We start from the raw sequence: 13,534 nt of genomic DNA on the forward strand, positions 1-13,534 counted from the left end.
ACGCGCAGTCAAGGTGGCTGTTCGAGGTGTGCTGGCTGCCTCAGTGTAAGAAAAAGAAATTGGGTAAATGTCGACACCAGTGCTACTGCTTCTTGCCTCTGACCTGCACGTGCCTCTGCGGCATCTTTGTGCACAAGTGCGCTGGCGTGGCGAGGCGTAGGAGTCGTCCGAGAGAAAGAGTATTGTTTACATGGAGAAGTGGCTGTTCACATTGCCTGTCACTTTCCCTCAAATGTTTCCTTGGCGACTAGGGTGACACACCCGCAGTCAAGGTGGCTGTTCGAGGTGTGCTGGCTGCCTAAACGAAATAAAAAGAAATTAGATGAATGTCGATACCAGTGCTATTGCTCATTGCCTCTTACCTACATTGCCTCCACGGCCTCTTGGCTTGCGGAGTCTGTATGAGGGAGCTGCTGTGGCTAGGCGTAGGCATTCTAAGCAAAAAGAAAAGGCCATTTAAATGGGGAATTATGGAAATAAATGCAGTTGTTATGTCTGCTTCTTGCACTCTTCTTGCCTAAAAGTTTTCAAACATAGTGTCCAGAACACACCAGCACTTTGACTGCTTCTGCTTTTTACCTGCAGGTGTTGCTGCGAGATCCTTAGTATGGCTGCGTGCAGCATTGTAACACTTGGTGGAGGCATTTGAAGTGGTAGCCAAAAATATAAAGAATCATCCTTGTCTGCACGAATGCTTTCAATTTCTAAATGCAGTGGTAACTATCACTATTGGTGCAAGGCCCCCCCACATATATATGGGGCAAGTGCCATAGCTCGAAACTGAATTGTTCCTTTAGTGTTTCACAAGGCATCTGATATGTCCACATTAGATGTGATGTGTTTGTTTTTATTTATCCCAGTGTGGAGAGAGCATCATTAAATGGCTGAAGTACAATAGCGCCAAAGAGATGACACAAGAAGAAGAGACACGGACATAAGCGCTCGTCTGTGTCTCTTCTTCTTGTGTCATCTGTTTGGCGCTGTAGTACTTCAGTAATATGCACCAACTAGCCCAACAAAAAGTTCTGCTGGAATATCGTTAAATGGTTTTTTATTTTTGCATGTCTTGTTTTTTGGTTTATTTCTGAATTTATCATGATGCTAAAGTGACTTATGTAATGGCAATCAGCTTTTGTTTTGCAGAAAAACAATGCATTTCCTTACCCATTGTTTGACATCCCCTCACTCGCATAATTTTGCAGAGTATTCTACCTATATTGACTTGCTTGACCTCCACTAAAGAGTCTTGCATTTTCAAATACGACTCTTTCCTTAAAATAATTCGACACTTCTCATAATTTCTGTACCTTGGCCTTCTGATACTCTGCAGTCACCAATTTTGCTTGTTTCTGACTAGAAATATCTTCTTTACTTTAGAGCTTAAATTTTACTTTTGGAACACATGGAAGGGCTTGCCATTGCATATCTGCATAAAAGGGAAACATGTTTCATTAAACATTTGCAAAATCCAATTGAAGATTGATGAATGCAGCTTGCAGTGTGATATGACTGAATGAGCCATAAAAATAAATCATCTCACTTGGTAAATGAAAGCACATATTAGTGTGATGCACAAGATAAGTTACACTAACGTGGTGGGTTCTCTTGCTTTTACAGAAAAGTATTCGGTGCGCGAGAAAAACATTATTTTTGCATAACCCTTGTACACACTGACTTAAGGAAAATGAGCTGGACCTGTCCACATGATGTACTTATTTTACCTGCGAGTATGGTCAACAAAAATGTGTCCCAGCTGCATAGTGGTATTCGGGATTATGTCAGTATTGCATATGTGCCTGTTGTCGAAAATAATTGAATTTTGAAAATGCTCGCAGGGATCTGATGTGCATACCTGCAGTTTATGGATACATGTAAAAGACTCAGCATCAAGTGCAAGTGAACGGTCCCACAGGCCCGGAGTCGATCATGCAAATAGATTCGCTGCACAAATTTGTGACCAGAAAAGATATTCAACATGAAATGACATGCAAGGAAGTGTTGAAAATATTGTACAGTTAATAAAACGCCTAAGTTATTAATATATGGGTTGATGCACTCGTTATGCAAAACGGAGGTGAGGCGTGCAGACAGGACACAAGAGTAGAGTATTTACAAGCAAACAACACGAGCGCCGCCCACTTCCCTACTCTTGTGTCCTGTCTGCACGCCTCACCTCTGTTTTGCATAATGAATCCTCACGAACTAGCTCAGCTTTCTGTCGTTCTAAGTCTCGATGCACTCGATTTAGTCCGCATTAGGCACTCGCCTCTTGATTACTTCGTGGCACAGAAATACTCGGCATCAGGCTGTTTTTCTGCTGTGGCCTTTGTAGAAGCATGATTGTTCAAAGTGCAACAATTAAACAGATTCTTTGAGTTGCTTGTGGATTCGCCAGTACAATTCCGGTGCGCTGGTCCGCCTGTCCAGCAATTTCCTACTGAAGGGAAACCTGCAAATAAAAACACCGCTCCGCATGCAGAAAAATGCTCTACTGTGACGCTTCTCAAACGATTGTGATGTACCACAAGAGCTGCCTACTCGCGTGATATTCTCAACAAGGAGATACATTTGTTTACTTACATGTGAAGGTATATGCCAGACCACTTCGGGGCTTCGGTGGCACATATGGCACGAGTGAGCCATAGCGTCCGATGTCGACGCGCGATCGCATGTCAAACCTAAACGAAACTACTACGCATCCAAAAAACAGATTCGAAACCGAAATTCGCGTCATCCTTTATTGCATGAATGCGTACATCGTGATTTACATAAGTCACGGACTAAGCGATCGCTTTCTGTAAACTTCATATTAACGTACCACCTTCATAAAGCCATCAGGTATGCGTTTTTAGATGACAAAGCATAAGGTGACCTGTACTTGTTCTCAGCTCTTTCAATAGTGATTGCGCTGGCCACATTGACCAGTAGCAACAGGGCGGCGCCATAGAGGTTCCCGCTTTTCCGGCCCAGCTTTTCCTCTAGAGTTTGGGCTGTATTCTCGGGCCGAATCTTATAACGGTTCGGAATACGAACCGTTCACTTTGCCGTTTACGTCACTAGATGTGCCACTCCCAAGCCGGCGGTGGAAGAAGGGGAGTACGCGACCAATAGATGAGAGGGTGCCACCTCTGAAGTGTACGTCATTATATGACGAGCTAATCGAGGAATTGCAGAATGTCTCTGCTTGCTAAATAAATGTAAAATATAAATTAAATATTATACGCCAAGTTTTGAAGTATAAACTTGTTGTGCCGGGCGTTTACGCAATGCAGAAATAATTTATTAATGTCATTCTTTTTCATTCTCAGCCCACAGGTGTATCGTAAGCGTAAATGAGTTGGCAGAGCGTAGCGCTATGTCGTCTGCTACCAGGAGCTCGCACAATGCATGCAACAGGAACGCACTGCCAGCACTTCTCAAGCAGCTAGCGCGACAAAGCCGTGAACTGGTTCTTAGGGACACGTTTACTAGCCGACTATATCAATTTTCCTTCTTTTTTCGCCCTTCGTCATCGGCTCAGACATGACTTGCTCGCCGCCGCGCTGCTGCTATCGCTGCGATCTGCCCCACGGCGCGTCGCGTGATAGAAGCAATGGAACTTAAATCGAACATTACGGTACACGGGCCCTGCATTGCCTGCGCGAAGTCAAATCGAAGAGTGTGGTGCTGACGGTGCGCGCTGTGCCGTGAAATTGAGAAGAGACAAAGTATGGCACTACCGAACTAGAGGAAAAAGGGCAACCAAATAAGAGAGCTCCACAATACCTTCCCGTCCTGTCTGTATAGTTTTATCAGACGAACGAAAGAAGCGCTGAACCAGCCTAGGTTGAACCCTTCTGACTGCTGAACGGCGATCTGCGAGCTATTCACACTGGCGATAGCACTGGGAATTCGATCTCACCATGCAATATCTCCTTGGCACTGACTTTGAAGCTGAGGTCACGGGAAAGCTGACCCAGCCCTTCAACCGGCCAACGCGAGAGCAACAGTTAAGTTTTTGGATTGTTCTTTTCTCCTTGAAGTCGACCAAAGTCTCTTCAAGGTGTTTATCGGCGTTGATGAAGCAGGAGGCAGGTTGGAGGTAACAAAACTTGAAGATATATTGCAACGGAAATATTTACACAGTCAAATACAGAGTTAGCAAAAGAACACTGATACAAAGCACACAAGTAAACAGCGCCTTACTCTTCTACTTTTTCTTAAGTTAGAGCCTAGGACAACTGTCACTACATACGACCAACCGAGTCTCACTGTTCTACCACTAAGTGGTTACGGCCCAGACTAGCGTTGCATCGTACGGAGTCTTACTGTTCTATCAGGTTTAGTGATTACAGCCTAGACTGAGGAACAAGCGCCTCGTCTCGATTGTTATAGGGGAAAGAGACAAAGAAAAAGGGCGGTAGGGTCGTTAGCCCATCCCACGGAAGCAATTGCCAATGAGAGTTGACAGTTTCTTAAGCCACAACCCAAAGGGATGGGCTTACTCTCATAAGTGAATCTATTGGAAAACCACCCTGTTTTCCCTCTTCCCACATCTTCTTCTCCCCCTCCTATTTCCACGTGGTCAGTGACGGCCTCGTCAAACACGCCAGGCATGCACGATTTATTGAGGCCATCTCGCACCTCAGCGGCGTTTCTAGCCAGCAAGGGGTCTCGGGCGCTGGTGTCCCAACACCGCGTACCGTAGTCCCCCTCAAGGTTTTTCCTGGTAGAAAAATAATTACCGCTGGCGGCATCCGGACTCGGGTGCTCTTAAAACGACATTCTCCGAACGCGGCCTCCGCATGCGCACCGCGCCCCTCTCTACGGCGCGCACTGCATGTTGTAACAAGACACCAAGCGGGCTCTCCCCAGCGCTCAAAGCAAGATGCACGTGGCTGCCGCCCGAATGCGTAGGGGCGTGAACCCCCCGCTCCGTACGCGCCAGACGTGGTCAACATTGCTAGCAGCTGCGTCTCTAATTAGCAGGGGACTCAAGAGCCGGCGCCACAACGTCGCGTATACAACCGTCCCGCTCGAGCTTTGTCCGCGTGGCCCTATTATGACCATCGGCGGAATGTCAACAAAGCCCGCGTAAAAGCATGTTCTCCGAATCCGTTTTCCGCCTCTGCACCGCGCCCCCCGCGGCGGCGCGCGCCTCGGCTCGTCACCCAACACCACGCGGGCCGTCCGACCCCTCAACAACAGAAACGGTTGTCGCCCGAGGCGCTGGGGGGTGGACGCTTCCCCATTCACAAAACGCACGGGCAACTCGCGGCACTGCAAAAGTATATACAAAACAATCATGCAGCCCTACGCCGTCCATTCTGCCTGTTCGACGATGAGCGGCCTAACAGCAACTTTATGGACAATGTCGGCAGCAGAGATCTAGGCAATTCCGACGAATGCTTCGCGTCCGACTGAGCTCTGGGAGCTGCAGGCCGGTCGTAATGAACCCCAGCGCGCAATATTCCTCCCTCTGCGTGGAATGGCCACTCGTACGCTTGCACCCGAGTCTCCTCCATTTGATAGCGTAGCCTGCAAAAGGTCTACTTAGAAAGCCAGCAAGGGCGGTGCAACTCATTATTCGTCACTTCTTCGAAAGCGTATCGCATTTCCAGCCGTGGTCGACACCGAAAGAGCAACGCCAAGCAGACGACGAAGGCAAGTATAGCTTCCGAAGCAAGCAACGCACGCGCGCGCGACGCCCGCGTGTCTCCGGGGACGCGCTACCGGCGCGCGCGGCCGGGGTCACAAGCCAACAGCCCAGCCACAGCAACGGAACCCAAAGCGGACAACCCCTTCGCCGGTTCCTACGACCGGTTCGCTTTGAAGATGATTGACAGATGCGTGACGTATTCGAAAATTGCGATACCGCCCCGCTGCTTCGGACGACCTGTGACGTAATCAAAATTTTGGCCAATCAGGTGAGGCCAAAGGAACGGTTCCCCAACCGAACCGTTATAAGATTCGGCCCCTGGACACGCATGGCGGCTGCACGGCCGCCATTATCCGCCATGTTTACTCTCTGATTGGCTGTCGAAAGGTCACGTATTTTGAAATTTGTGCCGGGAAGCGGAAGTATTGCAAATGCAATTTCTCGAGCGGAAGTATTGCAAATGCAATTTTTCATCAAGATGACGAAACGTGACGTGGAGCTGCAAATTTTATGGACTAATACATTTTTTGGTCCTTGGCAGATATATAGTGATGTTAGCGCTTCAAAAAGAATGTGAGCGGTAGCGTGCAGAAGCCAGTGCAATGCATCTGCAAATGCGCGAATATGTGGTGGCGATCCAAGATATGCGCTATGCCAGCTTGCTGATTGGCTGAAGGAATATCTCGTGAGGAGCGTCACAGGAAGGGCTGTTCCGTAATCGTCATTTTGACGATGCGTGACGTTGCGCTGGGCCGCCATTGCTGAGATTTTCCGTCATAATTTTTGCTGCGACGAGCCGCGCGAATTATGCTAATGGGCAGCCATATGCAATGGCAGCCGACAGGAATGCGTTTCGCCACATTTTCCCCGTCGTTTGGCGCCACGAAAATCTTTTGTTCATAACGCGTGCTCATAGTATTTGCATCGCTCTCGGGTGGTGTTGGCATTTGTGTTTGGGGCCATCGTTTTTTAAAAGAACGCGTTTATACGAAATAATATTGGTTGGATATAGCAAACTTTCAGCAATGTTGTCCACTTTTCACTGCTGCATTTGTATTGTAATCGAGATGAATGCCTTTTCGCACAATCAGACGTTATGACAACGGCCTCTTTCTAATTTATAAAAAGAAATGTACGCAAGGCGGCGCCTTGAAGTTTCCTCCCGTGGTGCGAGAAACCAGCGAAATGAACAAGAGATGGCAGCGCCGGCGCTTGCGTCGCTCTAGTGGATATCTCTGGCGCGCGCAACGCTATCGGTGATATTCGGCCGTTTCTCACCCAGCCGAGTCGGGCTGAGTCACTTGCGTTTCACGAAATAGCGATAACGTGGCCTAGAACGTCCTCGCATCACCACTGGTAGGTCGCGTGTGTTGTCTCAAGAAAGAAAACAAGCGCGTTGGCGCCAGCATGCGATGACTCATTCCATTTTTCCAGGGACATGCATACTAGCTATTGAAGCAGACGACGGCTTGTACGCAGCAGACGACGGAAGCGAGAAGCGTTTTCGACGGAATAATCATACGCTTTGAGATAGCTGCTTTATTTTTACTGCGGAGGAAAACTGTTTTGCTTTACCGATAACGCTACATTCAGTGCCTTCATTTCAGTTTCTTAGGCGAAACGTCAAGTTGGCGTCACGTTACGTAAGCAAAACTGGGCCACCAGCGCCATTTTGTTTGCGTCGCGCCTACGTCACGCACCGAAGAAAATGGCGGAATGTCCAGAATAGCGCCCCTGGTCATCTGCTTTTCTTTGCTTGGGGCGCTATTCTGGACATTCCGCCATTTTCTTCGGAGCGTGACGTAGGCGCGACGCAAACAAAATGGCGCTGGTGGCCCGGTTTTGCTTACGTAACGTGACGCCAACTTGACGTTTCGCCTAAGAAACTGAAATGAAGGCACTGAATGTAGCGTTATCGGTAAAGCAAAACTGTTTTCCTCCGCAGTAAAAATAAAGCAGCTATCTCAAAGCGTATGATTATTATGTCGAAAACGCTTCTCGCTTCCGTCGTCTGCTGCGTACAAGCCGTCGTCTGCTTCAGTAGCTCGGATGCGTGTCCCTGGAAAATGGAATGAGTCATCGCATGTTCGTGCCAACGCGCTTGTTTTCTTTCTTGAGACAACATACGCGAACTACCAGTGGTGATGCGCGCACGTTCTAGGCCACGTTATCGCTATTTCGTGAAACGCAAGTGACTCAGCCCGACTCGGCTGGCTTAGAAACGGCCGAATATCACCGATAGCGTTGCGCGCGCCAGAGATATCCACTAGGGCGACGCAAGCGCCGGCGCTGCCATCTCTTGTTCATTTCGCTGGTTACTCGCACCGCGGGAGGAAACTTCAAGGCGCCGCCTTGCGTACATTTCTTTTTGTAAGTTAGAAAAAGGCCGTTGTCATAACTTTTGATTGTGCGAAAAGGCATTAATCTCGATTACAATACAAATGCAGCAGTGAAAAGTGGACAACATTGCTGAAAGTTTGCTATATTCAACCAATATTATTTCGTATTTACGCGTTCTTTTAAAAAACGATGGCCCAAAACACAAATGCCAACACCACCCGAGAGCGATGCAAATACTATGAGCACGCGTTATGAACAAAAGATTTTCGTGGCGCCAAACGACGGGGAAAATGTGGCGATACGCATTCCTCTCGGCTGCCATTGCATATGGCTGCCCATTAGCATAATTCGCGCGGCTCGTCGCAGCAAAAATTATGGCGGAAAATCTCAGCAATGGCGGCCCTGCGCAACGTCACGCATCGTCAAAATGACGTTTACGAAACAGCCCTTCCTGTGACGCTCCTCATGAGATATTCCTTCAGCCAATCAGCAAGCTAGCATGGCGCATATCTTGAATCGCCACCACATATTCGCGCAATTGCAGATGCATTGCACTGGCTTCTGCACGCTACCGCTCACATTCTTTTTGAAGCGCTAACATCACAATATATCTGCCAAGGACCAAAAAAATGTATTAGTCCATAACATTTGCAGCTCCACGTCACGTTTCGTCATCTTGATGAAAACGCAAAATTGCATTTTGCAATACTTCCGCTTCCCGGCACAAATTTCAAAACACGTGACCTTTCGACAGCCAATCAGAGAGTAAACATGGCGGCTAATGGCGGCCGTGCAGCCGCCATGCGTGTCCAGAATAGAGCCCTTGGTCATGCATCGTGGGTGAGTAAAGATGTAATATGCGTGAATGGAAACATTTTATGAAGATTTTACTTTGAAAACGCGTTATTTGCGTAGCCATGTCCACGTTTTAGACGAAGCCTCTTACAACACCAGCCAACAGGAGCCTCGCAGACACATATCCCGTCATTCCCATGACGGCACGGTGCCCCCTTAAGAAACTCCCATAGACGGTGGCGCCAGATTACCCTCTAGGTGTTATAGTGAGAAACTCTATGGTTAGCAAAACTGGGCCACCAGCGCCATTTTGTTTGCGTCGCGCCTACCATAGAGTTTCCTACAAAATACTAGAGGGAACTGTGGCGCTAGTGTCTACGTGAGCTACAATGGGAGCGGTTGTCCTAGCATGGGAATTATGGGAAGTACATGGATTTGCCTAAACTTCGTCTTTTTGGCTTCAAAAGGCTTTGTGACTATGTAAACTCGTCATTTTCAACAGTTTATTGCGTAATAAATAATTAAATAAACATCATTAAAATTGCCCGACGGCAGGATTCGAACACAGGGACACTAGTACAGAAGCCTGATATTGAAACTATTAAGCCACGGGTGCATGTATCGACAAGCGAATGGAACGCACTTATGAACTTATCGCGGGCATGCCAGTGCTTTGAGACGCTTGGCGCGTTTCGATTTGGGCAGATAGACAAGCTCAATCGTAGCAATTAACAGCAATTGTACGCGTTCCCGGCGTCTTCTGCACTTCGAAGATAATAGATTGTGCTGAAATATATGACAATAAGATTTATACAGCGTAATATACAAAGCCATAAGAACGTTTGAATCCATAAGCACGAAGATCAGACAAATCCATGTACTTCCCATCATTCCCATGGTAGGACAACGACTGCAGCGCCAGAGTTCCCTCTAGTAATTTTGTAGAAAACTCTATGGCGCCTACGTCACGCATCAAAGAAAATGGCGGAATGTCCAGAATAGCGCCCTTGTTCTACTAACTCTATGGTTCAGAGGGAGCAGTCATAGAGTTTCCTACTACTTTGTAGGAAACTCTATGGGAGCAGTGGTAAAGCAAACATGTCCGCAATAGACATTAGTAAGAGGCGACTGGAGGATTGGTGGAAGAAAAGTAGGAAAACGACAAAAGACGGAGACGTACAAAAGCACAGTTCGCAATAGGGGATCAGAAAATTTGGGCGTGGTAGTTCATAGTGTTTCTTTTTGTGTCTTTTTTATTGTTTAACCTAGGTAGAATATTAGGCAGTATAGTAGCAAGAGCTTGGTGGCGCAACCCACCACCCCGTTCCAAAGGGGACGCACATAACATCCATCCATCCGGAAATGGGTTTTGCACAGTATGGCATCATAGAGTTTCTCACTACACTACCTAGAGGGAAATCTGGCGCTGCTGCGCTGCTGTGGCATGCATGGGAATGCCGGTATATTGTGGATTCGGATTGGCATCGTTCTCGTAGAGGCAGGACACCTTGAGGACGCGCTTGGCAAGTACCGTTTCGTCTGTCACAATGATTCATTTTCTACTAGAACAGCACGTTAAAAGCTGTTTTAGCTTTATTATTACGCGAAAACATGTTTTGTTTACCTATGAGAACTTGTTATTGTGTGTACGACTAAATGTTACGTAAAAGGTATCAGCGGGCCGCTAAAGTTGGAAGACGGACGACAAGGTTCGCGCTCGCTTTAAAACAGTTGGTCGTCTGTTCTTGCTTTTCTTCGCTTGGTCATGGATTGTAGGTGAGCAAAGATGTAATATGCGTAAATGGAAACATTTTATGAATTTTACTTTGAGAACGCGTTATTTGTGTAGCCATATCCACGTTTTAGACGAAGCCTCTTACAACACCAGCCAACACGAGCCTCGCAGACACATATTGGCGGCGAGGAGTTACGGAGTCGCCATCTAGCGGAAGCGCCTCGCTGACTTAGTATGAGGGATCACGTGGCGCGCTCCTCATAGGTTTTGCTGTCAGCGCTCACTGAAAACAGCACGCGCGAGCTCTCCCGGACATTTCTGTAAGTACTTTCGAAAGGAGAGAAGTTTTTTACTGTCTAAATAATAACCTTTGGCAAACTGAAAGCACACAATCGTTTACAGACGCTATCTCTTTACCGAATACGTACCGTGAACGCCACTGCGCGCGGTCGCCGCGATGGAGGCTCCCGAACCAGCTTCTTGCGTGAAAGGTTGTTAAACGCTGAGAGGAAGCTATGTGAAATATGTTCTTATAGTGTTTGTACAACTAAATGGAGCGTAATAGAACGAAGCCTCAATGCAGCGATCGCGCAGATTCCCAGCGACCGGCAGGTCTGGATGCTTGTCCGCGCACTGTTTCGCTTTCTCCGCGCGCGCGTTTTCGCACCGCGCCATGAGCTTTAGGCCGCAGAATATGAGCATTTGACAGAATACAAGCAACCATTGTTGCGTGGGCGCTATCAGAGCTGTTCAAAGATAACTTCATTGTAGAGACTTCGACGCCTACGGTGACTGTGATGTGCCGTCGCGACGATTCAACCTTTTTTTTCTTCTAAATTCTTTGACCTTTCAATATTATTTCTCGAGTTGCGTCGCACTGTATGTGTTCTCAGCGTGCAATTTCCCGCTGCTCTTTTTTTGTAATCCAGTGCATGCATTAATTCATAACACAAACATGACCATATGCCAGGCTTTTTTTTAATGTCCTTCTTACCGCTGCCTTTCCACTCCACTCAACTTGCCAGTATCTATAGCATCGACAAGTTCATAGACCAAACCGTCATGACATTAGTCGGGCGAGCGTCTCAGTGCACGTTTTCAGAACATCGCAGACCGGGCGCCGTAGCAGAAATTTTCCTCGCGTCTGTGCTTGCTGCATACCCGAGTTGTAGCCGATGACTGTTTGCCGGTTTTATGTTTCGCGAGCCAAGCTTCACGCAGCTTCTTGTCCTGCGGCTACGTGTGAATAAGGCTGACACCGGCCTCTGTTACGTGCGTTCGGCCCTGCGGCACTGAGCAGTAGCCTACTATGCTGCGCGCCTTCAAAGGCAGCCACTACCCATTGTAGTGCTTTCAAGCGTTGTAAAGGAGACGCTCGAAGCGGGAAAATTTCGGCACCTAATGAGGACCGCAGCATACGAGAGAATTTAACCTCGTTTTCAGCTCGCTGCGGCGCTCCCGAAGCAGCCGACGCGGCCGCTATGTCCACGTGATCCCTCCTAGCACGTCACGCCGACGGTGGCGCCAGCTTTTCCAGTGGTGGAACTCGAGGCCAATACCCACGTGCTATCTTCAGCTGGTCGCTTCCATTCCGAGTCGGGCAGATCCGGCGTATGCCGAGCTCAAAGGTAGAGGACGAGCGCGCAAGCCAAACGTGCGAGTCGCTCTCGGAGGAGGCAATGGCAGATGCTAAACCACGTGACTACTACCAACGTCCGATGTTTCGCTTATCGAAAGCTCCCGGCGCTGCCGGGAAAACCGGCGGACGCGCCGGCGGGACGAGCGTTCGTTGCAGTGGCCTAGGTTGCCTAGGTTACGGTGGGCCGTCGCCAACAGCAGCGACGCGGCTCTGCGATGACGTTTCAATTTCGACGACTGCTCCGACGACAGGGCTCGGAGCGCCTCAGAGCGCTCGAAGGTGGAGGAGAGCAATCGAGAAGAACCAGCCGAACGCAGGGCGGGCACCCTCTTTCAACCAGCCGAAGACAACGCCGCTCGCGAGAGCGCTCCAGAGCGCTCAGAAACGACCAGTCGAAGATGGCATAAGGAGAGGCCCTGACGTCACTCTTTGTGAAGCAAAAGTGAAGCCGGAAGTTGGCGTTGCTCATCGCGATGCTCCGCCTTTTGTGCCACCCTCCTCTCTTGTTTACATCGTTCGCGAAACCACGCCGCGCTGCGCGTGGTTTCGCGCACGCTCGCGCAACATCCGGCAGAGCACGGTGCAGGTAACACAGCGCAACAAGATACGGTGACTAACGCAAACCCGCCCACACAGCGCCTTTGCCACGGCACGAAACCTACCAGAGCAACACGTGTGAGCGCGCAAAATCAGAACAACGCCGCCATTGTAACCCAAAAAGCGTGGCTATACAAAAAAAATAAAAAAGCAGCAAAAAATGAGAACCTACTACGTCATTTCCGCCACACTTTTCTCCTAGAGCGCGGAGGGGGAAGGGCCTCTCCTTAGTTTTCTTCCTCCGTGCTAGACACCATACCCATAGAGAAAGGGATTCCTTTCTCTATGCCATACCGGTGGTTCGAACGGGTGCGTTGCGTTAAAGTGTACTATATTCTAGTACACTTTAGTTGCGTTCACCCAAATTGCCAACTAATACTGATTTGGCTTGGCTTTCGTTGGATTCTTAAAAGGCGGTGGTAGTGCGTTTTGGACATTTCTTGGATTTCTTGTGAGCGACTGTGAAACAGGGTGTAACCTTTCTCTATGGTGATACCTTTTCGAGGTGTTTCTGCGTTGTATTTTCGATTTAAGTGGTCTTTGCTGCCGTGGTTTGTTTGGCTGGTTAGTACATTTGCAAACGGTCTTTTGTGATGTTCTGGAGTTGTGGAAGGTCGTCGCCCCTATTGCGAGTACTTGCGTTGTCGCGACATCATTCGAACACTATACGATCAGAGCAGAAACAAGTGCTATAACCTCCCCCGGTGGTCGTGTAGGCGTCAGCTCTCGAAGTATTGGGCAATGCACGGTGGGAGCCCGTTTTATCTGCGGATGCGTACTTGCACCAACT

At 48.5% G+C, this 13,534-nt stretch overlaps 1 protein-coding gene across 1 annotated transcript in view; it reads right to left on the bottom strand.

Moving 5' to 3' along the window:
* The window catches only part of LOC139054408 (uncharacterized), a 42,386-nt gene that overhangs the window by 5,186 nt on the left and 23,666 nt on the right, over window positions 1-13,534 (bottom strand). The gene's annotated exons all lie outside the window — the stretch shown is intronic.

This window comes from Dermacentor albipictus, chromosome 1 (genome assembly GCF_038994185.2).
Source record: "Dermacentor albipictus isolate Rhodes 1998 colony chromosome 1, USDA_Dalb.pri_finalv2, whole genome shotgun sequence".
Taxonomy (NCBI): domain Eukaryota; kingdom Metazoa; phylum Arthropoda; class Arachnida; order Ixodida; family Ixodidae; genus Dermacentor; species Dermacentor albipictus.